Genomic DNA, 25,185 nt, shown 5'->3' with positions numbered 1-25,185 from the left:
CTCCAAATTATGCCACTGCTTTCAAAGCAGAATATATGTCGATAGACCACAATAAAGAAGACAGTCTTTTTCATTATTTGCCACTTTAAAAAAAAATTTATTTTACTATTGAAGTATAGTTGATTTACAATGTTGTGTTAATTTCTTCTGTAGAGCAAAGTGATTCATTTATACATATATATTATTTTTCATATTCTTGGACATTATGGTTTATCACAGGATATTGAATATAGTTCCCTGTGCTATACAGTAGGACTTTGTTGTTTATCCATTCTATATATAATAGTTTGCATCTGCTAATCCCAAACTCCCAATCAATCCCTCCCTCCCTCTCCCTCTCCCTTGGCAACCACATGTCTGTTCTCTATGTCTGTGAGTCTGTTTCTGTTTCATAGACAAGTTCATTTGTGTCATATTTCAGATTCCACATATTAGTGATATCATATGGTATTTGTCTTTCTCTTTCTGACATTATTTGCCACTCTTCATAAAGCTGGATGAAGCCTAAAGTTCTACTGATTTCCTTGCCTTTTCAAGGTCATTCGTAATTTTCCACTAAGGGGCTTTAAGAAGGGATGAACCCAAGGGTTTGTGCCTTTTAAATATTAGGTTTCTGCTTCCTATGCTTAGAGAGACTACCTCACTCATTAGCATCTGGTACAACATCTGTTAATATCTTTTTTTGTTTCTATCTCTCACTGATTTTCAAGTTGGTATTCAATTGGGAGTCTGGTTCTTTAAAAATAAAGGCTTTTGGGCTTCCCTGGTGGCGCAGTGGTTGAGAGTCTGCCTGCCAATGCAGGGGACACGGGTTCGAGCCCGGGTCTGGGAAGATCCCACATGCCGCGGAGCAACTGGGCCCGTGAGCCACAACTACTGAGCCTGCGCGTCTGGAGCCTGTGCTCCGCAACAAGAGAGGCCGCGACAGTGAGAGGCCCGCGACCGCGATGAAGAGTGGCCCCCGCTCGCCACAACCAAAGAAAGCCCTCGCACAGAAACGAAGACCCAACACGGCCAAAAATAAATAAATAAATTAATTAATTAAAAAAAAATAATAAAAATAAATAAATAAAGGCTTTTGAAATGACTGAGATTAGACAACCATTTAGCCAAACTCTCTACAGGGTTTTGCACCAGGACCTTGGACATTCTTGGACTGTGAATTCTCATTTAGTTTACCAACATCTCAATGCTCCCACTGATAGCCTCAGATGATTCAATCACAAGTTCAGCAACCCCTTATGTTGCTCCTGCTTCCTTAAGAGCTATAATTCTACTTATCATGCTGTCAGTCTGCACTCTTGCAAACTTCCTTCCTTTTTATGGCTCATAAAACTTGTTGGAAATTGGCCTGAATTGCATATCTAGGGAACTTGAAAGAAGAGCCCATCTCATCAGTTTTCTCCTGGATTACCCTCGGGCTATGATGTCTTAACTGAGTTAAAATAGCAGTATTCAATGATTTTAAAAAATTAAGATATTATTTTCTTTTAGAATCATTTATTTATAGTTATCAACTAGATGACACTTGGCATTTGATTTTTATGATTTGGGATAATTTTAAAACTCTTGAAAAGTTCTATTATTTTAAAATTATTATTAATCAGAAATATATCCAAATCTATTAAAGTGAAAATGCCTGTTTAAGTGCAAAGAAAGACATAAAATTTAAACTATGGGGCATTTACAAAGCTTATACCAACTATGTTAATAACAAGCAAACTTTGGTTCTCAAACCAACTCTAAGGGAAGAAAAAGTGGGAATTGTGCTGAGCTCTAAATTTAAAAAAAATGAGTATTCATGCTCTTTTTTTTTACAAAGTAATACATATTCACATATATACTGATATTATGAGAGTTATGTCATATGGATATGATGCAAGGTAGACTCTAAGTGCATGGTCAAGCAAATTACCCCAAAGGCCAGGGAACAGAAAAGCTCACAGACCAAATTAAGATACTTGAATTACTCGGTTCATTAAATCAATTTAAACACATAGCAAGAAGAAAGAGGCAAAAGATGTGACAGGAAAAGTGCAAGCTGAGAAGCAGTCTTCCACCTGAATTCTGTATTATGCAATGTTATATATCCTATCTCCATCTTGCTGCTGATGGTGTGGTTACGAGGACCAAGGGTGATGTTTGAGCAAAGGGGCTTGGCAGATGGAAGGCACTTAGACCAACACACACATACTTTACAACAGAGGCAAGTACTCCTGGCCACAGTTAAAGGTTTAGCCTGATGAGCAGCAATATGTTTCATTTGCCAGGATGTATGTCATTAAAAGGTGGTCAACTTAATAATCCACATATGGAGCATCCCATATGCCTCACATGTATTTAGCATGTGATGCATAAGAGGTGCTTAGTTACACATGCTTTACTTACTTTATCCATGACCAATTTGTCTCATAGGTAACTAACATCTATACCTATATCCATATCTATAGGTCTTATAGTTCTGCCTATGTTTCACACACTACTTGCTTATTCATTATCTTTATACCTAACACAGCTTATGAATTTTGCCTACGCCTTATAAGACACTAAGTTACTCATAACTGTACCATTTTCTTGTCTTCCACAGCAGAATTAAATGTTCTCAAATACATGAAACTCATATTACACATTTATTTAGCAAATGTGTATTGAATATCCGACTATGTACTAGGCAAAGTTCAAGTGCTGATGATACAGCAGAGAATGAAATAATTCTCAAAAGAAGACATACAGATGGCCAAAAAGCACATGAAAAGATGCTCAACATCACCAATTATTAGGGAAATGCAAATCAAAACTACAGTGAGGTATCACCTTACACTGGTCAGAATGGCCATCATCAAAAAACTACAAATAATAAATGCTGGAGAGCGTGTGGAGAAAAGGGAACGCTTATGCACTGTTGGTGGGAATGTAAATTGGTACAACCATTATGGAGAATAGTATGGAGGTACCTTAAAAAACTGAACATAGAACTACCATATGACCCAGCAATCCCACTCCTGGGCGTATATCTGGAGAAAACCATAATTTGAAAAGATACATGCACCCTAATGTTCATTGCAGCACTAATTACAATAGCCAAGACATGGAAGCAACCTAAACGTCCATCGAGAGAAGAGTGGATAAAGAAGATGTGGTACATATATACAATGGAACATTACACAGCCATAAAAAAGAATGACATAGCATTATAGATACAGCAATGTAGATACACCTAGAGATTGTCATTCTGAGTGAAGTAAGCCAGACAGAGAAAGACAAAAATCATATGATATTGCTTATATGTGGAATCTAAAAAAATGGTACAAATGAACTTATTATAAAACAGAAATAGAGTCACAGATGTAGAAAGCAAACTCATGGTTACCAGGGGGAAAAGGAGGGGGAGGGATAAATTGGAAGATTGGGATTGATATATACACACTATTATATATAAAATAGATAAATAATAAGGACCTACTGTATAGCACAGGGAATTCTACTCAATACTCTGTAATGACCTATATGGGAAAAGAATCTAAAAAAACGTGGATATATGTATATGTATAACTGATTCACTTTGCTGTACACCTGAAACTAACACAACATTGTAAATCAACTGTGCTCCAATTAAAAATTATTTAAAAAATTTACATTTCCCTAAAACAAAAAATTCTGTTTGTTCAACAGAGTACAAAGAAACAAAATCTTCTAATGAATTCTGAGTGGTTAAACCTTTTTATTTATGGTGATGCACATATATACTGATATTATGAGAGTTATGTCATATGGATATGATGCAAGGTAGACTCTAAGTGCATGGTCAAGCAAATTACCCCAAAGGCCAGGGAACAGAAAAGCTCACAGACCAAATTAAGATACTTGAATTACTCGGTTCATTAAATCAATTTAAACACGTAGCAAGAAGAAAGAGGCAAAAGATGTGACAGGAAAAGTGCAAGCTGAGAAGCAGTCTTCCACCTGAATTCTGTATTATGCAATGTTATATATCCTATCTCCATCTTGCTGCTGATGGTGTGGTTACGAGGACCAAGGGCGATGTTTGAGCAAAGGGGCTTGGCAGATGGAAGGCACTTAGACCAACACACACATACTTTACAACAGAGGCAATTTCTATTTTAAAAAATATTTTCATGTAATGATCTGTATTTTGTTGGTATTAATTTTACTGAATGTGAAAAAATACAAGTTAGCTTATTTTGAGTATGTTTTCATGGCAAAAACAAAGTGGTTGCACAGTTAAAAGAAAATATAACTTTTCAATGGGACCTGTAGGCAATATAGATAAATGTCACACTTGCAGATGGGATGTTTAGCTGTAGTTAGAAAAGAGTCCCCATCCCGTGTAGGAAGGATTAATAGGTCAAAGCCAGTTTAAATTCAGTGCACTTTGGAACAAAAGTGATACTGATGCAAATATAAAGATAAGTTCTGACTAGCTCTGAAGAGGGAAAAAATGCAACAGAACAAGACCTTAAACTACTTGTGAGGATTTTAGGCTTTTTAGAATTTAGCTGTAATTACTTAAAAAGACACTAGAACAAAAAGTTATTTATTCGTGAATTTAGATATCAATTTTTCCATTCCATTCAAGTTTCAGATTTTTTCAAAGGTCTGAAATAACAATAAGAATACCAACCAAAATATCAGTATTTTAATTCTTCCAAATGGTACAAAATGCCAGAACAGCTGAATATGGAAAAAAATCTCCAAAGGTATCAAACAATGCACAAAATTGTTTGAAAATGAAAGAGTCAAAGGAAAGTATTTGGACTTGGTTTATAATTATGTTCTCACTCTTCCCCAAACACTTTTTGACTCAAAGACTTTTATGCAAGAGCTAGAAAATGTGCACCAAAAATATACTTGAAACTCTACAATGACATCATTAATATTCTTTGCTTTTTAAAGATTTCACTTTTTGAAAAATGTTATTTCACTTTCTTTTAAAATATTATGGGTTGAATTTTATTCATTTTTATGCTATAAATAGTTTGTTACACTTGAACATTTTATTGTAATTAATTTTACCTAGTAATTATTTTCATTGGAATATTAAGGTATGCTTATTCATATTTTATAGTTAATTTTTATTTGGCATTTTATCATGTTTATAAATTTTCATAGTTTTGTGTATTAAATATTTACTTTCACTGTTTTTTTAAAATCATGGAATCTGAACATTCAGTTACAGTTTTTGTCATTTTTCTCTTGTATTGCATCACTGGGTATATATCGCTCAAATCTTAGTTAATGGCCTTGAATATTTCCAAATTGCCAAACTTGAGAGTGGCACTAATACACAAATAGATAAATGTGGCTCTTTGGATGTTTGCATGAGAAGATAATCAGGGAATTCAAATATTCTGAAATTTTAATTCTCATAGGCTTATTTACTAAACTCATGATCTTCCCCCACTGTCTGCTTCACCAGCAGCCTCTTCCATTAGTTGCTAGCAATTCTTCCAGTTGTTGTAAACAAAAATCTTATCATTGTCCTTGATGAAGCTGCTCCTTTTCTCTTGCTATACAATCATCAATAGCAAATCCTGTTGACACTACCTTCAAAATGTACCCAGAAATAGATCACTTCTTATCACCTTCTCTGCAGAGACCCTGGTCTAGGTCTCCATCACTTCACTCTGGATTACTGTGTCCTGGTCTCCCTGCTTTCACTCTGGTGTCCCTACAGCAGCCAGAAAGATCCTCTTAAATGTCAGATCAGATCACATCACTCTCTGTACCCGACCTCCAATGAGTCTTCATGTCTTTTGGAGTCCAGAAATCCTTATAAGGAGATTAGCCTTCACCCCTTGCTGAAGACTCAGGAAGAAAAGGAAAGTCTACTGTATTTACCCATATTTTTGTTTACCATTTTCTTTCTTCCTTCCTGCTGCTCTACAATTTCTCCTTTTATTGTTTCCTTTCTGTTTAGAGAACTTGCTGAAGCCATTCTTTTAAAGTAGGTCTGCGGTCACAAGTTTTCTTAGTTTTCCCTCATCTGAGAATGTCTTGATTTCCCCTTCATTCCTGAAGGATATGTTTTGCTGAATGTAGGATTCTGGGTTAATAGTTCTTTTCTTTCTTTTTTTTTTCCCCAGCATTTAAAAATGTTGTGTCACTTACTTCTGGCCTCCATGGTTTCTGATGAGAAATCCATTGTCATTCAAATTGTTTTCCCCTTATAAATGAGTTATTTCTCCTTGCTGCTTTCAAGATTTTTTTTTTTTTTTTTTTGTCTTTATATTTGAGAAGTTTGACTATAACGTTTCTTGGTGTTGATTTCTTTAGACTTATTCTGTTTGGGGTTTGTTCACCTTCTTGAATCTATAAGTTTACTTTTTTGGGGTCCAATTTGGGAAATTTTCAGCCATTATTTCTTTGAATATTTTTTCAGTACTGCCTTCTTTCTCCTCTCCTTTCAGGAATCTGATGATATGGATATTAGACCTTTTGTATTAACTACAGGTCCCTGAGGCTTTGTTGATTTTTTTTTTTAAGTCAATTTCTTCTCAATTGTTCAGACTGAGTAATTTCTGTTGTTCTTTCAGTTCAGTTTTTTTTCCCCCCCTCTGTCCCCTCCATTCTATTGTTGGGTCCATCTACTTAGTTTTAACATTTTCAGTTATTGTATTTTTCAGTTCTAAAATTTCCATCTGGTTCTTCTTTACATTTTCTATTTCTTTACTGAGATTCCACTTTTTTCATTTGTTTTAAGTGTGTTCATAATTGCTTGTTGAAGCATTTTTATCATGACTGCATTAAAATCTTTGGCAGAAAATTCTAATATTCTGTCAGATCTGTTATAGCATCTATTGACTGTCTTTTTTTAGATCTCTCCTGGTCTGAAAATGGTCCTTTGCTAGAGGTGCTTTTATTCTATTCTTTTTTCACATAAGGGAGTCGAGGCTCAGACAGGCTTCAAAACACACCTTTGGGAGTGGGAATGAGAGGTGAAACTAGAATCCAAGTGTGTCTGACATAAAAGCCAGGCTCTCAGGCTTTCAAATTATAGACAAAAAGTATAGTGTTGTTCTATTTTTATGAGAAAAAATGTACAGCTAGATATTTCTAGCACAGAAAAATTTTAAGAATAGACTTCAAAATGTTAGCTGGTATTTTTTATGAATATGATATTTGGATGATTCACATTTTTGTCTTTCTGTGCTTTAAATTATCTATAATAATCACTATTTAATCACCTGATTTTGAATAAAGCTCTGAATATCTCACATGTTTGTTTAAACTTAGTTAAAGTTGTGTTTTTGAGGTTTTGTTCCTCATATGAATAGTCAGAAATTATGTGCTCTAAAAGCAACTTATTTAAATCTTAAAAATATGAAATTACTCTTCACTTCTAGAAGCTTACTTGCAGGAAGTAGATTTAACATATTTTTGTCAAGCAGCAAATCTGATATCTGTTTATTTTCTCATATTCTTTATTTTTAATATCAAATTTGTTTGTAGTTAAATTTATTTAGAATTTAGATAACATTATTTTCAAACCAGCATTTTTGTAATAAAAAAATTAGAATATTTCATGGCTCATCTATTCTCTCATCCTCTTCTTTTCTTTTCTCTTCTACAGTCAGTATTTAAAGTAGCAACAGAAACCTTTGGAATGATAATATATTTTTTTCTAATAGACTTGAATGACATGGTATATTTTCATATCATGTTGCCATGACTACCAAACCCTTTAGCTCATCTTCATTTAAATATGTTCACTGTTAAATTAGAGATGTAGCTTAAGCAATTCAGGATACTCTATAATTTTTGTTTAAAGCACTGGTTATATGATAAGTCTCAAGTTCACTCTTTCAAAAGAGTAACACAAGAGAGTTGCTGGCTATAGAACATCTATTCTGTTTCCTAATTCCTCCAAAGGCAGTTTGGAAAGAAAAAAAAAAGGCCAACACTTGTCTAATAGAGCTTTTCAAGTTCTGTATAGGAATTTGTAACTCAGATACACAGCAAAATTTATTAATATCATTAAATAAGTCGGAAAGCTTTTTCTAAATTATAAGATGTCTGAATCGATATTGAGACCTCTTAAGCACACCCACATCAGAATATTGAAAAATGCTCAAATGGTAACAAACACCTCTTCCTGGCTGATTTAAAAATGTCTGCCTCGACATGGCACCCCTTCAGCTTCTCTCTGTGTGAAGTTGTGATTGTTGCACATTACATTACAGGGAGTCCACACTGACTTGCTCAGAGGTGAACTTTGCAGAGAGGAAGCAGTGGCCCTAAATGAAGAACAGTCAGCACCCAAAAATTTATACTTGGTCATCACTTTTCTAGGACCCTCGTACATTAGGGAATGAAGATATTAATTTACTCTGTGTGTGCATGCCTGAGGGCATGCAGCCATGTTGGAATGAGCCGGTATGGGACCCACATATGATTTTGCACACTCCGGATTGCTTAAATACGATTTTTTAAAGACTTGACTAGCTTTGAGGAGTTTAAGTTTATTCAAATATTGTTCTTTCCAATTAAAAACAAAAATAAAGGGCTTCCCTGGTGGCGCAGTGGTTGAGAATTTGCCTGCCAATGCAGGGGACACGGGTTCGAGCCCTGGTCTGGGAAGATCCCACATGCCACGGAGCGACTAGGCCCGTGAGCCACAATTACTGAGCCTGCGCATCTGGAGTCTGTGCTCCGCAACAAGAGAGGCCGCGATAATAAGAGGCCCGCGCACCGCAATGAAGAGTGGCCCCCACTTGCCGCAACTAGAGAAAGCCCTCGCACAGAAACGAAGATCCAACACAGCCATAAATAAATAAATAAAATTTAAAAAAAAACAAAAAAAAAAACAAAAAAAAAAAAACAAAAATAAAATCTTTCAATAAGTAACAATCTAACAAGGAGAAAGAATTGGTTTGATCCTGGTAACTCAGGTTTGACCTTTAAAATCATACTCTTTAAAAATTTTATGGAATTAAAACACAAAAAAATGTATATAGATTCTTCTAATGGCTAATCAGATAGAAATACACATGAATTAATAAAGCAGCACTGAATTTTCTAATATTGTGTTTCACTTTTGATTATTAAAATTTTAAATTTAGCAAAAAGGTCCTACTGTATAGCACAGGGAACTATATTCAATATCGTGGGATAAACCATAATAGAAAAGAATATAAAAAAGAATGTATATATGTGTGTAACTGAGTCACTTTGCTGTACAGCAGAAATTAACACAACATACTATACTTCAATAAAAAATTAATTAAAAAAATTTTTAAAAATTAAAATTTTAAATTTAAATAGATGAGATTTTTACTCGGATGAAAACTATAAGATCAGATTCTAAATAAAATGTAAGACTAGAAGGCCCAGTAAAAAATTGTGGATAAATGTATGAGAATATCAGGATGGCATGCAGCATATGTTTTTATTAGGAAAACTAATTTTGCATAAAGTCTTAAAAGTTTTTGTTAAAACGGGCTGCTCATAAATCCTAATGCACTGTCTAATCTTCCTACCTCGAATTTCTCTCAAAACAGAATATTAAAAATAATTAACAAGTCAAAGCAGGGAAAGAATTCTAATAATCCGTCACTTTGAATTCCAGGATCACAAACTGATAGTCACTACTTATTGCAAATGACTCCTGATCTTATTTTGATTTTCAGTAAAGCAAATCAATAATAAAATAATTAAAAGTGACCTTTTCATTTAAGTGAAGCAGGTAGAATAAAATATTTAATAGGTTTTAGAAAGCAAACAAAACATTGTGTGTTCTTAGTTGGTTTAAATTTGCTGGAGAGACTGCTTGTCTGTGTAGCCCTTTCCTCTGGAGGGAAAAAGTAGATCAGAGAGCAGTAGTTTGGGACCACTAGGTGTATGGCCACAGTGCTCTAGATTTTCCAGTGGTGTTCCACTGCATAGACTAAAACCCAAACTCCTTCCCTTGGCCCCTTCCTCTGTCTCTGTCTCATATTCTACCTCTTGTGCATCCTTCTCTATTTTCTAGCCTCAGGAGCCTGTTTCCTAGCCTCAGCAGCCTATTTCCATTCTTTAAACATGCCAAGCTCATTCCTACCTCAGGGCCTTTGTACCTGCTTAGGATGAACTTCCTCAGATCTTAACAGCTCTCAATTCAAAGGATACCTTTTAGGTCTTTCCTTGAGAGCCTTGCTAAAATAGCCCTCTCAAGATAATTTGTTCATCTGTTTGTCTGCTTATTTATTTTCCTATGTTTGTTTTCTGTTTACACTACCTAGAATAATGGACAAGCTTCTTTCAGCACCATGCCTAGAACTGTATCTGACACATATTATGTGCTCAATAAATATTTATAGACTGACTGACTCTCAGGGTGTTTCACGGATGGCTCTGTGACAGTCTGATTTTGTGTAAGAACTAACATTTGCATAATCATTTTACAACTTACCAAGATTTCCATGTACAACATTTTGTTATATTCTTAGACGCTTATATAAACTGAGAGGAAATGAAGGTAATGTGTTGTTGCCCAATTTCTACAGTTTAGAGAAGGAAGAGGTCATGTTGTAACTCCTATCCAGTGGTGTGGTTGATGTCGATTTCATACCTTTCACTGTCATTTGTCCACTTTTCATGAGCCCCAGATGGCGATGATTAACTGACGGGACAGCAACACATGTACCACAGATGGCTGTGTGAACTTTGTTAACAAATCCGCCCACATTTGGCATCAGTGCTACCTGATTTGACCACCAAGCTGCTGCCATCACCACTAGGCACAAAGTCACCTTTACCTTTTCATATTAATTCTGCTTAGAATACAGAAAAAATGCTATGTGCTTAAAGCCACTGGATCTTTGTTAGTGTTACAAAATATCACCAAGAAAACTTCTGTCACATAGCTGGAGAACAATCAAGGCTTAGACTTATCACTGGAGTAGGTATTTTGCCTGAAATATGAAGATTTTCTTTTTTGGACTTATGGAATCTTTGGGCTGGAAATCCACTCTTCTAAGTGAGGAAAATAAACAACAGAAAGGCATAGTGATCTGTAAAAATCACTTAGCTAGTTGGTGGTAGAGCCAGGACTGAAGGCAGATTGTTGCCCTCCTAGACCTTCCAATCTATACAATTTACGCCTCTTTAGAAGTTAAATCAGACACTGGGTAATTTTTTAGGGCCGGAAGTACTAAAACAAGGAGAACAAGATAAAAATTGAAGTAATTTTTAGGCTGTGATGATACTAAGTGATTTGGATCTAATAAATACACATAAATCATTGATTCACTTGACAAATGTTTATTCTATATTTGTCTTACTGTAGGCTTTATTCTAGACACTGCGGGTACAATGGAGAATATGATAGCATTTCTTTCGCATGGTCAAATGGGGAGGCCAACGAGTAAATGTGTAATTTCAATGGATCGCACTAGGTGCTGTGATAAAGACCAGAATGAGGGAATGCAGAGAGATGACATTCACAAAGGGTTATCAACCCCAGTGGTGGTGCCCAGGAAGGGTTCCCAGAAAATACTGATTCCAAGATGAGATCTAAAGGATAAGCAAGAAATAGTTGTGTGAAGAGGGAAAATGTTCCACATAGAGAGAAGAACACACACGTCAGTGTGGATGCATTAATATATCTTCCCATTCGCTATGGCCAAAATACAAAAATAAAATAACAATAATTTTTATTCTTTTATGATCTTGTGAACCACAGTTCCTTGCATGGAATCACACATGGCACTTCAGTACCTGGATCGCCGTAGATGTATTTGTGTCGGCACTATCACTTTATAACAGATTCAACATCCTGGCTAAGTGGGTTACAGCAAGATTCCCCTGGCTGGAACTGTACAGGGGCAGGGCTTTATGAACTTCGAAGAAGGCCAGGTTCACATCCATCTGGATCACCTCCACACCTTCCTCAGAAAGTCTTTGGTGCCTATCACCACTATGTAATTAAAAATAAGCACATTAAGGAGGCACTGTGCCTGACAACCTTAATACCCTGTCACAAATGAGCAACATAATTTTATTCTTGCTCTAACTGCCTTAAAGCGTTTAGGGAATCTTTGTAAATTAACAACGCTGAAAATGAAAAGCAAGTGAATCGCTTTTCTCAAAACCTATATGTTTATAAACCATCTTCACAATAATCACAATCATCATACATTAGAATTTTCTTCCCTAAGGATAATCAGAAATAGATGTTACTCACAACCAAAGCTGAATGCTCCATATGTTTTCTTTCAATCTTCGACCAATTGATGCATTCATTTCAGATATTTGTCAAAATCTCACTTTTCTAGTTTTATCAAATCAGCCAGAATAATTTTGAGTATACATATTGCTTCCTTCTTTCATTTAAAGGTAATTATGGAAAGCCATCAATTTCCTGAGCCATCCATTTATTGCTAGGTACGGGGACATAGTAGGTTCTTGTCTGCAAGGAATTTACAGCAAGGGAAGAGTAGAACTGGAGGAGATGCCAGGAAAGAGGGCACCCATGCCATAGTGGGCTGGATCTTTTAGGCTCTACACCCCAGAACTACTAAATCAGAATCTTGGGAGGGTTTAGCCTTGAGACTCTGCTTTAAAACAACAACAACAACAAAAAACGCTTAGATTATTCCCACACATGTTCAAGTTTGAAACCCTTTTCTTTGGCAACATCAGAGGTCATTGAAGAGCTTTAAGCAAACGAGCAGGGTGAGGGGTTAAATGTTTTAGGAGAAGTGCTCTGGTAGCCATGTGAGGAGAGGCAGGAGATTTTACTTTTCCAATGCAAACTGGACCAGTTTTTTGACATGCCATCAATTATGGGATGAAGGATGGGGTGAGATGAAATAACATTTAGGATTCATATGAAGAATTAGTTTCACACCTTATTTGATATTTTAACTGGTTGAAAGTTTAATATTTTATTTATTTTGTCTTTTTGAGAAAGCTTATTCCATTGGATCAAAATAGTTTAGTTAAAATATCAGGTCACAAAGGTGATAATGAATTGGAACTAGGCAAGCACAGACAGGGAGGGCACAAGAGTCAAAGCAAGAGACAAAGAGGATGAAATCTAGGGCAATAGGAACAGGATGGGAAGAAGGGAGTCATATAATAACAAGGGAAACATTAAAGGACTTGGTCCCCAATTGGATGGAAAAGACAGGAAGCAAAATAGCTGTGATTTTTTTTTTACATAAAAATTCATTATTCTGGAATTATTTGAATATGGAACTGATTCAATATGATTTATCTTAATGAGATCACTTTACAGAATGGTTCAATGGAAAACAGACCAAAAGAAAGTACAGTTCAGCATCACCCTTCACTGTTCTGAAAACAAACTGCATTGATGACAGAGTTTATGCATCAGCCTTGGATTCAGGGCTGGCTCCTCTGCTTTGGGCCTCACCACGCCGTGCAGCAATTGTGTGCTTGTGCGCCTGCTTCTTGCACTGCGCCAGGAGCACCTCAGCAGTAGGACCCACGCTCGCTCTTCTGTTGCTACTGTGATGCACACAGACTAGGCCTTCCAATCTTGGTTTTAGAATACACAAACTGATGAATTAATTGCGGTGCTGATTGCAAGTAGCACTTTCTGGCTTAAAATAACTTCCAGAAAGCCCCTACTGCACGCCTCTGCTTGCCGTAAGGCCATCCTTAAATACACTGTCCTCTGGCAGTATCCTTGTCCTAGAAAATCCACATCAAAGGTGCTCCAGGCAGTCACACGGTTACTTAGGACACTGAATGTCCTATCGGGGAATAGTCTGAATGTGAGAGCCCCCGCGTGAACTATAGCAGATGGCTTTCCAGATGTTTTTCTTGGTCAACAGCCACCATCGGTTTGACTTTGGAGATATGACCTGGGTTTGCCCATGGTCTTTCAGATTGAATTCCGCAAAGCTTTTGCATAAATGAGTGAAAGGACTGCTAGTTGGAAAGATTACAGTTATACTTGCTTCATAGAAGTTAAAGAAATAGGATTTTTTTAAAGCACTGGATTTGCTTTTGAGACGTAAGTTGCTAACATTCTCCAGTTCAAGACAAGTCTAGAATATTAGAACTGAATGGGGCCCGGAAGATGATTTAATTCAGTCCCTATCTTATAAATGAGGAAACTCAGTCCCATGCAAGCTAGGCGAGGTATGTAAGGTCTGTGAGTGCAGAGGTTTAGGATTTAGTTTTTGCATCAGTTTGTCTAAGGTACAAGGACTCTGCTTTAGGCTTATTTTGATTAAGTGCTTATTTTACTTTCTCATTTACACCTATTGTACATTTCTTCTTAAATTCCTTCTATTTCTTTGGTGCTCATGTTCATTTTCTCTGTGATTTGTGGTTAATAAAGTTCAGTCAAATGGGATGACTCTAATATAAACCAGCCAATATCATTATTGGTTATTTGGTGAACACCAAGTCCATTTCTATGCAAATCAATCATGTCTGTGATGTACAGTGAAATGAGAAAGAAACTTCTATGGTTCAACAAAAATGTCTACTCAGTGGGTCTGATCTTGAGTTAGTGCAAAGCATTTGTAACTACCACTTATTTAAATGTCAGGACTGTGCTTAAGCCTTTCACATATATCTTCATATTTAATCCTTATGGTGAGCCTATGAGGTAAGATTATCCTCACTTTACAAATTAATAAACTGAGGCTCAGGAATTTAACTTGCCAAGGTCACACCATTAAAAACTCACAGAGCTTGGCTGATGATCTGGGACCCAAATCTGTGTGACTTTGTAGACCCCAGCCTTACCCATCGTGGAAACTCCTAAGAAGCCCATGGGCTGCCATGTGAATTTCTTCTCAGAGGGTCAACAAGGTTCATGGAGAGTGAGAAGGTTGCGAGGTATTTCACAATGGCAGTGGTTTCATAGACTATGGGGTCATTAAAACCAAAAGAGGAAAAAATAATTGGATTCTAACTCTTTGCTTGATCCAGCAGAAAATGCTTATGTAAAGCAGATTTGGGGGATGTATGGAAAAATATTGTATCTGGAGGCTGCATCACTCCTTGAAAGCAAAACGCTATGATCGGGTTAATGTTTCCACATTACGTGGCCCTCTCCTAAGCTGTGCGCTAACCACAGTGTAGTCCCCTGGACGTCCTCCCCTTACTTTCATTCCATTCCATCCCCTACCTTTCTGGTAATACAGGGCTCCTTGCCACAGCCTTTGTTGCCATGTTTTATGCCAGGTTAAACAATAACAGCAACCTTGCAATTATAAATTTTAAAAATTAATGATTTAGCTTTAAAATTTTTAAATGGTTGAAAACATTCATAGAAAAATCATAAAAGTACTTTATTTCTATATATTAGACCAAACTTCTGCAACTATGTGCATCTTAGTTTGTATTATATTTCATTTTTATTTTATATATTTTATTTCACCAGAAGTATAATGAGAAAGATTTCTTAATGGTTTCAGTTTTTTGAAAAAAAAGTAAATTCTGCATCAGTAATCAGGGAAGATGTAAGAAATGTCTCCAAGTCCACATTCTAGCTCTGCCCCTGGCATTTTCTGCGGCCTTGGCTCAGACAAATCTGAATCTCTTGAGATATATATTTCACTCACTAAAAACCTAAATACCTAGCTCTTTCAGAATCTGTGAACTTGGAAGATATTGGAAAAACATTTTAACTACATAATAACATAGGACAAAAATGGAGGGATAGGTTTAATTCTCCAGCCCCTTAAAAAAAAATCCTCATCCAGGATCTGAATGCTTTGGAAACACGGTTATTTAGTTATTCAGTCATTAGAAAGGTTGCCTGCCCACCTGCCCCTGTGCCTCATGCAAACCACTAGCAGATTTTGATGTGTGCTTACGAGGGCAGGCAAAGAACTATCTTCTGTGTGTGTGTGCGTGTGTGTGTGTGTGTGTGTGTGTGTGTGTGAGAGAGAGAGAGAGACAGAGAGAGAGAAAGAGGGAGATTAAATTTTTATTCTCATTCTGAATTTTAACACAAAACATCTAAACAGACTGACTTGTGAATGACTTTTTACATATCAGCCTACTGAACTGGAGAAACAAAAATGTCCTCTTCCTGGGTTTTTGACAATATGGCAACTCTAATGTGATGTGTATTTATAAATCTTCCCTACATCCAGAACAAAGGTTTAACTTTGTATGTGATATTTTTCATTCACAAAATATTTATATAGAACTAATCCTTAATCAAAAGTATGTGTTTGGGATGAATTACCAGAGTGAGAAAAGAAAGCAATCAGCATTTAGAAAATGCCAGGCTCCAAGGTTTCACCAAAGAGCAGTTAAAAAAAAAAAAAAAAAAGTAATTTAGGCACTAACATGGTTTATTAAGTAGAAAGAACTCATATGTTTATGAGTTAGCAAGACCAATATCAGATAACACATTCTATCAATAAAGGGGAGCTAAAAAAGAAGTCCATGCTACTTGCCAGAAGGGAAGTAACAAGGGGTACTCAGTCTAAGAGAAAGTTGAGACACTTATTTTAAAAAAGCAGCCTCTCCCCCCAAGATAAACATGAAAGTTACAAATAACTAACATTTACTGAGCACTGTAGTATGAGCCACTCATTGAGGTAAGCATTTTTTTTTTTTTTTTAATTAATTACTTAATTTTTGGCTGTGTTGGGTTTTCGTTTCTGTGAGAGGGCTTTCTCTAGTTGCGGCAAGTGAGGGCCACTCTTCATCGCGGTGCGCGGGCCTCTCACTATCGCGGCCTCTCTTGTTGCGGAACACAGGCTCCAGACGCGCAGGCTCAGTAGTTGTGGCTCACAGGCCTAGTTGCCCCGCGGCATGTGGGATCTTCCCAGACCAGGGCTCGAACCCGTGTCCCCTGCATTTGCAGGCAGATTCTCAACCACTGCGCCTCCAGGGAAGCCCAGAGGTAAGCATTTTAAAGACATTGAGACAGGAACAAGTATAATCCAGTTTTACAGATGAGAAAGCTGCGGCTCAGAGATGATGAGTAACTTTGCTCAGTGTCATCCCGCTAGTAAAAGGCAGAGCCAAGGCTGACAGATTCTGAGACCCACAGTCTTAACTACTGGAAGCTATGAAATCTCAAGATCTGGAAAATTCTTAGAGAGTTCTACAAAAGGCCTGAATTAAGAAGATATGCTGGGGAAAAAGAAATGTAACTGCGTAAGTGGGTGAGTAAAAGAATAGGTATAAGAAAGGTTAGAAAGGTTTGAAATTACATACAATTAATAAAAATAAAACTGAGTCTTTGGAAAAGTTGAAATAGAAATATATTCATTCCTATGAATATACTCCTATGAATTATTATGGACTAAGGTGATCAAAAGGTACAAACTTCCAGTCCTAAAATAACTAAGTCCTGGGGATGTGATGTACAGCTTGGTGACTATAGTTAACAACACTGTGTTGCACATTTGAAAGTTGCTAAGAGAGGACATCTTAAAAGTTCTCATCCCAGGAAAAAAATTGTAACTGTATGTGGGGATGGATGTTCAGTAGATTTATTGTGGAGATCATTTTACAACACATAATATTGAACCATTATGTTGTACATCTGAAACTAATATGTCAATTATATCTCAATGTAAAAAAAAAAAAAAGATATAAAGCCCCCCCCGAAAAGAAATATATTTATTCCTTATTTTAGTACAGGAAACAAACCTATTTAATATAGCAACACGAAAACTATGTATTCCATGAAACAGATTCCCTATTGAATAAGCGCATTTAATATATTCACTGGAAGTTTGTTCAGAAAACAATTATAAATCTATTAATTGAATTTTCTTTTAAATATTTTCAATTCCTATGACCATCTGAGCTGCACAGTGCTTGCTGCACTGTGATCTAACATTGTTAGTTTTATCAGCTTTTAAGAAAGTAATGAAAGAGGGAAAAGGAGAAATCATTATAAGAAGGCCAGTAAACATTTTATGAATTTTTGAGTTAAAGTATCTCACTGGGCTGAGTCTATGAAGGAAGCACTCATTTTGATTCTTTCAATAGCATTTTTTGAGGCTTATTGAGTGCTGGGTACAGGAAGATGAGTAAGATGTGACTGATGCTTCAAGGAATTCTCAGTGTAGAAGAAGATAGTGGGAGAAAAGCCATGATAATCAGATCACATAGGTTACCTAAATTCAGATTGTGGTTCCTCCACTTCCAAGTTACAAACAACCTTGGGAAAGTTGTTTAGCTTTGCTGGGCCTCAGTTTCCTCATCTATAAAATGGGGACACCGTTAGTACCCATATCATTGGATGAGGAAGACTTGTGTTAAAACAAGAAAGAGATTAGAAAATGCCCTGGTACATTGCAAGCAATCAACCAATGCCAGCTGCCATTCATTATTAGACCCATGATGGATGGCAGAACAGATGGAAACACAGAGAATAAAGAGCCTGATTACCTAGCTATGTGAAGGAAAACACCCCAGAGAGCTGATAGAATATGGGTAGGCTTGGTGATTAAGATGAGTTCAGGGGAGAAGAAGCAGTGAAAACAAAGGTAAAGGGCAGCAGACATTTGGAGGTAAATGGCCCCTAGCAGGTATGGTTGGATGCTATAGTGTGAGCGTCAACTGTGAGGGAGGGGTTCTGGGGCTAGAGCCTGGTACCCTGAATCCTATAAGTAAGTGGCTTCCAAACAGTGTTCCTTAGAGCCCTAGATGAAAGGTTTTGTGGGATTGCCTCAGACACTGCTAAGGAGAGGCTTGTGTGGGAATGGTGCCAGGTCCCCTCCCTAGTTCTAAGCAGAGCAGAACTGCTTTTATCTCTTTTATATATTGTGTTTTCATGTAAGATTTTTGTTTGAATAAAAGGATCTGCTCCTTAAAAACTATTTGAATTTAAAAAATGATCAAGGATGGATAAACAACAAGGTCCTACTCTATAGCACAGGGGACTATATTCAATATCCTGTGATGAACCATAATAGAAAAGAACATGAAAAAGAATATGTATATATATACGTATAACTGAGTCACTTTGCTGTACTGCAGAAATTAACACAACATTGTAAATCAACTATTAAATAAATAAGTAAATATCCACTGAAGTTTTGATCAAGGAAGAAACACGATCAGGCTTGAATTTTAAAATAATTTTGTGATTCCTTATTTTTTTTAGCAAAGGTTATAAAATCCCTTGGTATGAATTTTTCTGATAGATAGGAAGTCAGTATTGCTATACTTCAGGCTTGAACAGTATTGCTATACTTCAGGCTTTAACAGGACTGGGGTAGGGTAGAAGTGATGAGTGATCACGTGCCATGCTGAGAACCAGGCAAAGCTCTCAATGGCATTGGTACCACCCCTTGGGGGTGCCTTGTGAATCTCTGCAGATGGTTTTGGTTGTCATAAAAATGGAGAGGGTGCTCCGGCATTTAGTAGGTGGAGGCCAGGGACGCTAGACACTCTGCAATGTACAGAGTAGTCCCCACTCTACCTGGTTTTCACATATGCATGAAGGTGAAACACCTGGGTATAATTACAGAAGCCTGTAACCTAACTTTTTTACACAGAGTAATACACAAAGTATTTTTGGTATGGTTCTAGTGTATGCTGAATTTATCAGGAATGGAACTGCTGTGTGAATGGAGGAAATGCTGTAGTTTGTTCAATTTTTTTTTGCCAGGAGTTGTTCACTATTTTGAAAAGTAACATCACAAGGCATTTGAGTTTCCAATACACTCACCCATATCAGTCAGCCTTTGTAGCTGCCACATTCACTATGAGTCTCCAGTGAGTCTACCTCTGGATAGATGCAGGTGTCTGATTACTTCATTATGTCACCTATGCAGTTGTATTCCAGGGCATTTATGTATTTTTCCTTTATATTACAGGCAGAGCATTATATTTGTTTCTTTAAATAGTCTGTGCAGGTAGTTTATCTTGGAATTTCTTTGAGGCAAATAAACATGTCTCATAAAATATTTGCTATAAAAATGGGGCTTGGAGTATGACAGGGTTGAGAGCCAGTGTGTCAAAGTAACACAAAAGTATTTTCAAACCACTCAGTTTCTCTTATACTATGGTGGATTGGGAATCAAGTTCATTTCTCGATTTGACTTTAACTTTTCCAAACAGAGGCCATTTTTATTCACATGTTGTAGAAAATGATGGAGGGTGATAAAGCACTCCAAAGGCAAGAAGACCATTGTGTGCATTCAACACAAGGGCTGGGCCATTAAGGTACAGAGGGGTTCATCCGGCAGGTCCAGACCACAGTCCTGGTCAGGATGCTTCAGGTTATTGTATGTCTACAATTTGGGAAAATGCACTTCCAGCATCAGGTCCTATTCCAGCTGCGTGCCTTGACACCCAGTCAAAAGTAATTTCAGGAAGTGATATATTACAACTTCCCCTTTTTTGTACTGGAGGCAAAGAGTTTTTAATAATTTGTTAATATATATTGTAGACATATAATCACAAATATGCAACTATTCATTACAGGTCAAATTGTCCAGCATTTAAAAAGAGTCAAAATATAAATTCTTTTTAAAAATTACCATGTTTTATAAAACAGGCAAATCGTAATTTTCTTCTTTGGTCTTTCATCACTTTGGTCTGATATTTTCATCAAATTGTGCCAGTTCATCAATAATGCTTTTGCCAGCATGTTATTTATATACGTCCAAAACAGGATGTTGCCAACTCCTTTGAGACAACCTGGGTCTATAGACCTCTCAACAAACTGACCTCAGGATGGACTATTTGGTTACTTCATATGTTTGTTATTCTTCGACAAAAGCTTCTCTGGAGGCTGCATCAAAATGCTTTTTAGTCCAGACGTGGCCCCATGCTTACTAACTGGCCATTTTATGTTACAACTACATTTCTAAGTGTTAATCTTCTGCTTACATACGATAAACTGGAACACTAAAATTTTTTTCCAAAGAAAATGAAGATGTGGATTTATAATGGGATAGGAAGCAGGGAGAAGGAGAGAGAGAGGTCATGCTTTCTACTCACTAACTTTCCATTAATAAACTAAGATAAATTCTTGCTTTATAACTCGAATGGGTATTTGTGAGCAGTCTGCTGGCAGGCACCACCTTAATAACAAGTAAAAATATTTGATTCACAGTCCTAGAGGCCCTTCCTCTTTTAATACCAATGTGAGTTGTATCTAATATATACGCAGTCCTAGTAACTGGTAGTTTACGTAGGTCTTGAGACCACTTATTGCTATTTACTGTGGTTGTGTCTTTAATTAAAACAATAATTTCCGTGGATAAATAAAACAGCAAAGCTTAATTCAGAACTAGTTAATATCCTACTTCCAATTTATCTAACTATTAGGATTAATGGCAAAAAGTAAATGCTATAATAATCAGTCATTACTTTTTAATCTTTCTTTAGCAATGTAATGAGGGGAACAATTTTTCTGATTAATCAGAGGTCCTTGTGGCACGGACATATATACACTACCAAATGTAAAATAGATAGCTAGTGGGAAGCAGCTGCATAGCACAGGGAGATCAGCTCGGTGCTTTGTGACCATCTAGAGGGGTGGGATAGGGAGGGTGGGAGGGAGATGCAAGAGGGAGGAGATATGGGAATATATGTATACATATAGCTGATTCACTTTGTTATACAGCAGAAACTAATACAACATTGTAAAGCAATTATACTCCAATAAAGATGTTAAAAAAGAAATGATTCACCCCAAAGGCTTTTCTAGATAACTAACTAGATCATAATATCTAACTATATTCTAACTACAACCCAAATATCTAATAAAATAATTCTGAAGTAGATAATTCTTGTGACTTTTAAGAATTCTAATTAGGCAATTAGGTATCTTGAAAGAAAGATATTTGTTAGACCCTTTTTGAGCTCTCAGTATAAGGATTTTGGTCTTAATCTTAAAATATGTATGTGAAAAATATGTATTCACCCTGAGCAAGGTATTGTGCAAGGTGCTAATCTTGTTCATGTGTATCTCTCAGTGCTGGGCTTACTGGGAGTCAGTGGGAAGAACTAAAGAATGTAATCTGGGGGTGAAGAAGGGGCCGGCCTTTGAGCGACAGTGATGCAAGATGGTGGTCACCACGGGCTAGGGAGTAAAAGTCCCTCGCAATTTCCCACTGTTGGAAGAACTCGAAGTAGGCCAGAAAGGAGTAGGAGATGGCACAGTTAGCTGGAGTCTAGAAGATGACAAAGACACGACACAAGATGCACACGGATGATAATTGGGCCTCTAAGAACAGTTAATGAAAACTGAATACACAGCCTTAAAATAGAATGTGGACCTAAATACCCAGAAGCACCCCCCCCTTTGTAAGATTTGTAACAAAAATTAATATGAATGGAGTTAATAGTTCTAATGGAGTGGTGGACCCAAGAGCCATATCAGTGCTAGCAGAATGGCAGAATTCATATAGCATCAAAGGTGTCCTGCAAGAGCTTCGGCGCCTAATGATGTCTAAAGAAAATATGAAACTCCCTCAGCCTCCTGAAGGACAGCGTTACAGCAATTAATCAAAAAGAAAAACCCCCCATTCAACTTAAGCAGTCGTCTTCATTTTCCACAGTAGTAAATTTTCTAGATACGTCTTGTAGACCTCAAAGTACTGGAAAGGAAGCTCCCATTCAAAGACAGTTTATCGTAAGATACTGTAAATGATACTAATTTTTTGATACTCTTTCCATTTGAAATATATAAGCTGTGCTGTAACAAATCATCCTGTCAAGTGTAACCACTGTCCACATAGTTGAAATTCTGGATCAAGAAAGTATATTTAAATCGATTCCCATCATAACCGGCGGGGCACATCTAACTCAACTGTCAAAAGACACATCCTGCAATCACCTTGCTGCTGATTACATGGCCTGGGGTCTCTGCCTTCTCCCCCTTACCCTCCCCATGCCTCCTTCCCTCCCTGCAACAGCCCTCCAGCTGGGGGTGGCTTCTTAGAGTAGATGTGAAGGTTTCAGGTCACAGCCTGTGGGACTCCTGCTGGGTGTGTGTGGGGTGCTTCGTCTGCACCCCTGGTTTCTTTCTTTAAGTCTTAAATGCTGCCCCCCTTCCAAGCCATCATCCTCTCCCCACTCTCCACTACCACCCTTGGCCGAAGCATAGATTGTAACCCCCTCGGCTCCCCTCTGAAACTGGCCTTTGGTGAGGAATTCAGGGATTTCCCCATATCTTATCCCCTCACCTTAACTGAGGGGTGCTGCTTTGTCCTTCCTCCTCCTCAAGTCCCTTTTTGCACCATCACCACCCAACACTTTCCATGACACTTCCTTGCTTTGGCCAGAAGCCATCAGGTAAGGTTGGAGAGCATCTCTGACCTCCCTCATTTAGTTTTGGAACCACACTTATTTACTCTCCACCAGCCTGGGAAATGAATATTGGGTGCTCAGCCCTGCCACCCTCTGCTGTCATCATCAGCTGATACGTTTTTTTAGCTCAGGTTTTGATAAGGTGAAAAGAAGGGTCACCAGGGTCACTCAGACCTGCCAGCTCTCAAAGTCCTTGGTGGTTAAACTTGGAGAAAGGCCACAGAAGACACTTGTAAGCACACACGATCCCTCTGAATGAATTGTTTTCTTTTCCTGTAATTGCTTTTGCTTTTAAAAATTGAAGACGTTTTAAACAGGGCTCTCATTTGGTCATCCTTGCAATCCATTTGGGGCTAGTTTGGAATGTGACAACTGGAACATAAAGAACCTTGAACTCGGTGCACACTTCGGTTTCAGTGCTGCTGCTTCTCTCGGTCCTCAGCAGGGATAAGAAAGAACTCGGTGTGCACAGCAGATCCCTGGAATTCCTGGCCAGTGGCTGCGTTTTCCACTTTTCTGTTCAGGACCACTAAATGCTGAGATGTTGGACGCATACCGAAATAAAAGCAATTCATTGTGTTCTAAGATTTTTTTTTTTTTAAATTTAGTGTTTGTGTAAAACCACCTTTTAAAGCAGCAACTATCAAGTCTGAAAAGCAGTTGATGTTTCCATTAATGTTTTTCTGGGGAAAACCTTAGTTCTAAGGATTTAACATCCTGTAAGTAAAGTTTAACATAACAGTATTCCATAAGTAGACTTGTTATTGTCAGACCATTGCCTGATAAAAAGAAGTGTGCGTTAATATTTAAAAAAGAAAAAAGAATGTAATCTGATAATAGCACTTACTCTTTCAGAAGATGACAGATTCTAATAAGCATCACCTTGATCTTTTATAAGTGTTAGTTTCTCTTATATCAATATGTAATTATTTTCTACCTGGGAGAGCACTTTTTCTGTCTTTCAACTTTCTTTATACCCCACATTAACAAGTAAGGTGCCTTAGTTTACCATTTATGGCTCACAATGAGATGATCCAAAATCATTCATTTTCCCTGTTCTTCTCTCATATTCTATGCCATCACCTTCTCCATGAAGCCTTCTCTGAGGTCTCTTAGTACAAAGGGATCTTCTCCCCTCAATGCTCTATAACATTCTCCTATGCCTCTTCTTAGGAACCACCATACTTGATCTAGTTTTCTAATTCTTCATGTATATATATTTCCCAATTCCTAGTTGTTCTGTTTCTGAGGGCTGTGCTTTTTCCGTGTGTACCCTTATTAGACACCCTGCCCCAAACACACACACAAACACACACACACAAACACACACTCTCTCTCTCTCTCTCTCTCTCTCTCTCCTGACCCATTCTCAATAAAATCTATTGATGCTTTAATGAAGCTTTCTGAGAAATTTAATTTTCAGATGCATTATTTAGTATGGGATATTTTCATAAAATCCCAATTTCCATGATAACAATGCCAGCATCATACTCAAACTATTACATCCTCAGAAAGCTTTAGGACCTATAAATTAGAGTTTGAAATGCAAAAATGGGACAACATACCAAAGAAAGTGTAACATCTGTATAGGCATGATTAAGTTAGCAAACATCATTGGTTTCTTATGTGACAATAGTTTCCAAAATTCCACTGAGAACTTTAGGCAGGTTCCATTTAGTGACATTTATGTCTTGTGTTCTTATTGATTGGTACTTATGTCTTACCATTTGTTAAGTATTTTGAATACCACTCCATATACGTGAACTCTTCAGTTTCAAGTCATGGGCTCTCTTCTCCCCACTATACTGTTTGTTTGAGTATATTATTGGGCAATACAGAGAAGAAAATGAGCACCCAGTTTTCTCTGCAAGGTTAACTGAGCTTATGGTGACTCTATGATCAAGGCATTTCATGAAAAAATCTTTATCAACTGAACAAACAGAATAAACAATGAAGATAATA

The 25,185-nt window shown here is 37.1% G+C and overlaps 1 protein-coding gene and 1 pseudogene across 3 annotated transcripts in view; one reads left to right on the top strand and one right to left on the bottom strand.

Annotated features, from left to right (window-relative positions):
• Window positions 1–25,185, bottom strand: part of B3GALT1 (beta-1,3-galactosyltransferase 1) — a 593,789-nt gene that overhangs the window by 175,919 nt on the left and 392,685 nt on the right. The window lies entirely within an intron of this gene.
• On the top strand, window positions 21,978–22,428 carry LOC132368528 (ubiquitin-conjugating enzyme E2 variant 1-like; annotated as a pseudogene).

This window comes from Balaenoptera ricei, chromosome 7 (genome assembly GCF_028023285.1).
Source record: "Balaenoptera ricei isolate mBalRic1 chromosome 7, mBalRic1.hap2, whole genome shotgun sequence".
Lineage (NCBI taxonomy): Eukaryota > Metazoa > Chordata > Mammalia > Artiodactyla > Balaenopteridae > Balaenoptera > Balaenoptera ricei.
This window is presented reverse-complemented; position numbering and strand designations above follow the sequence as displayed.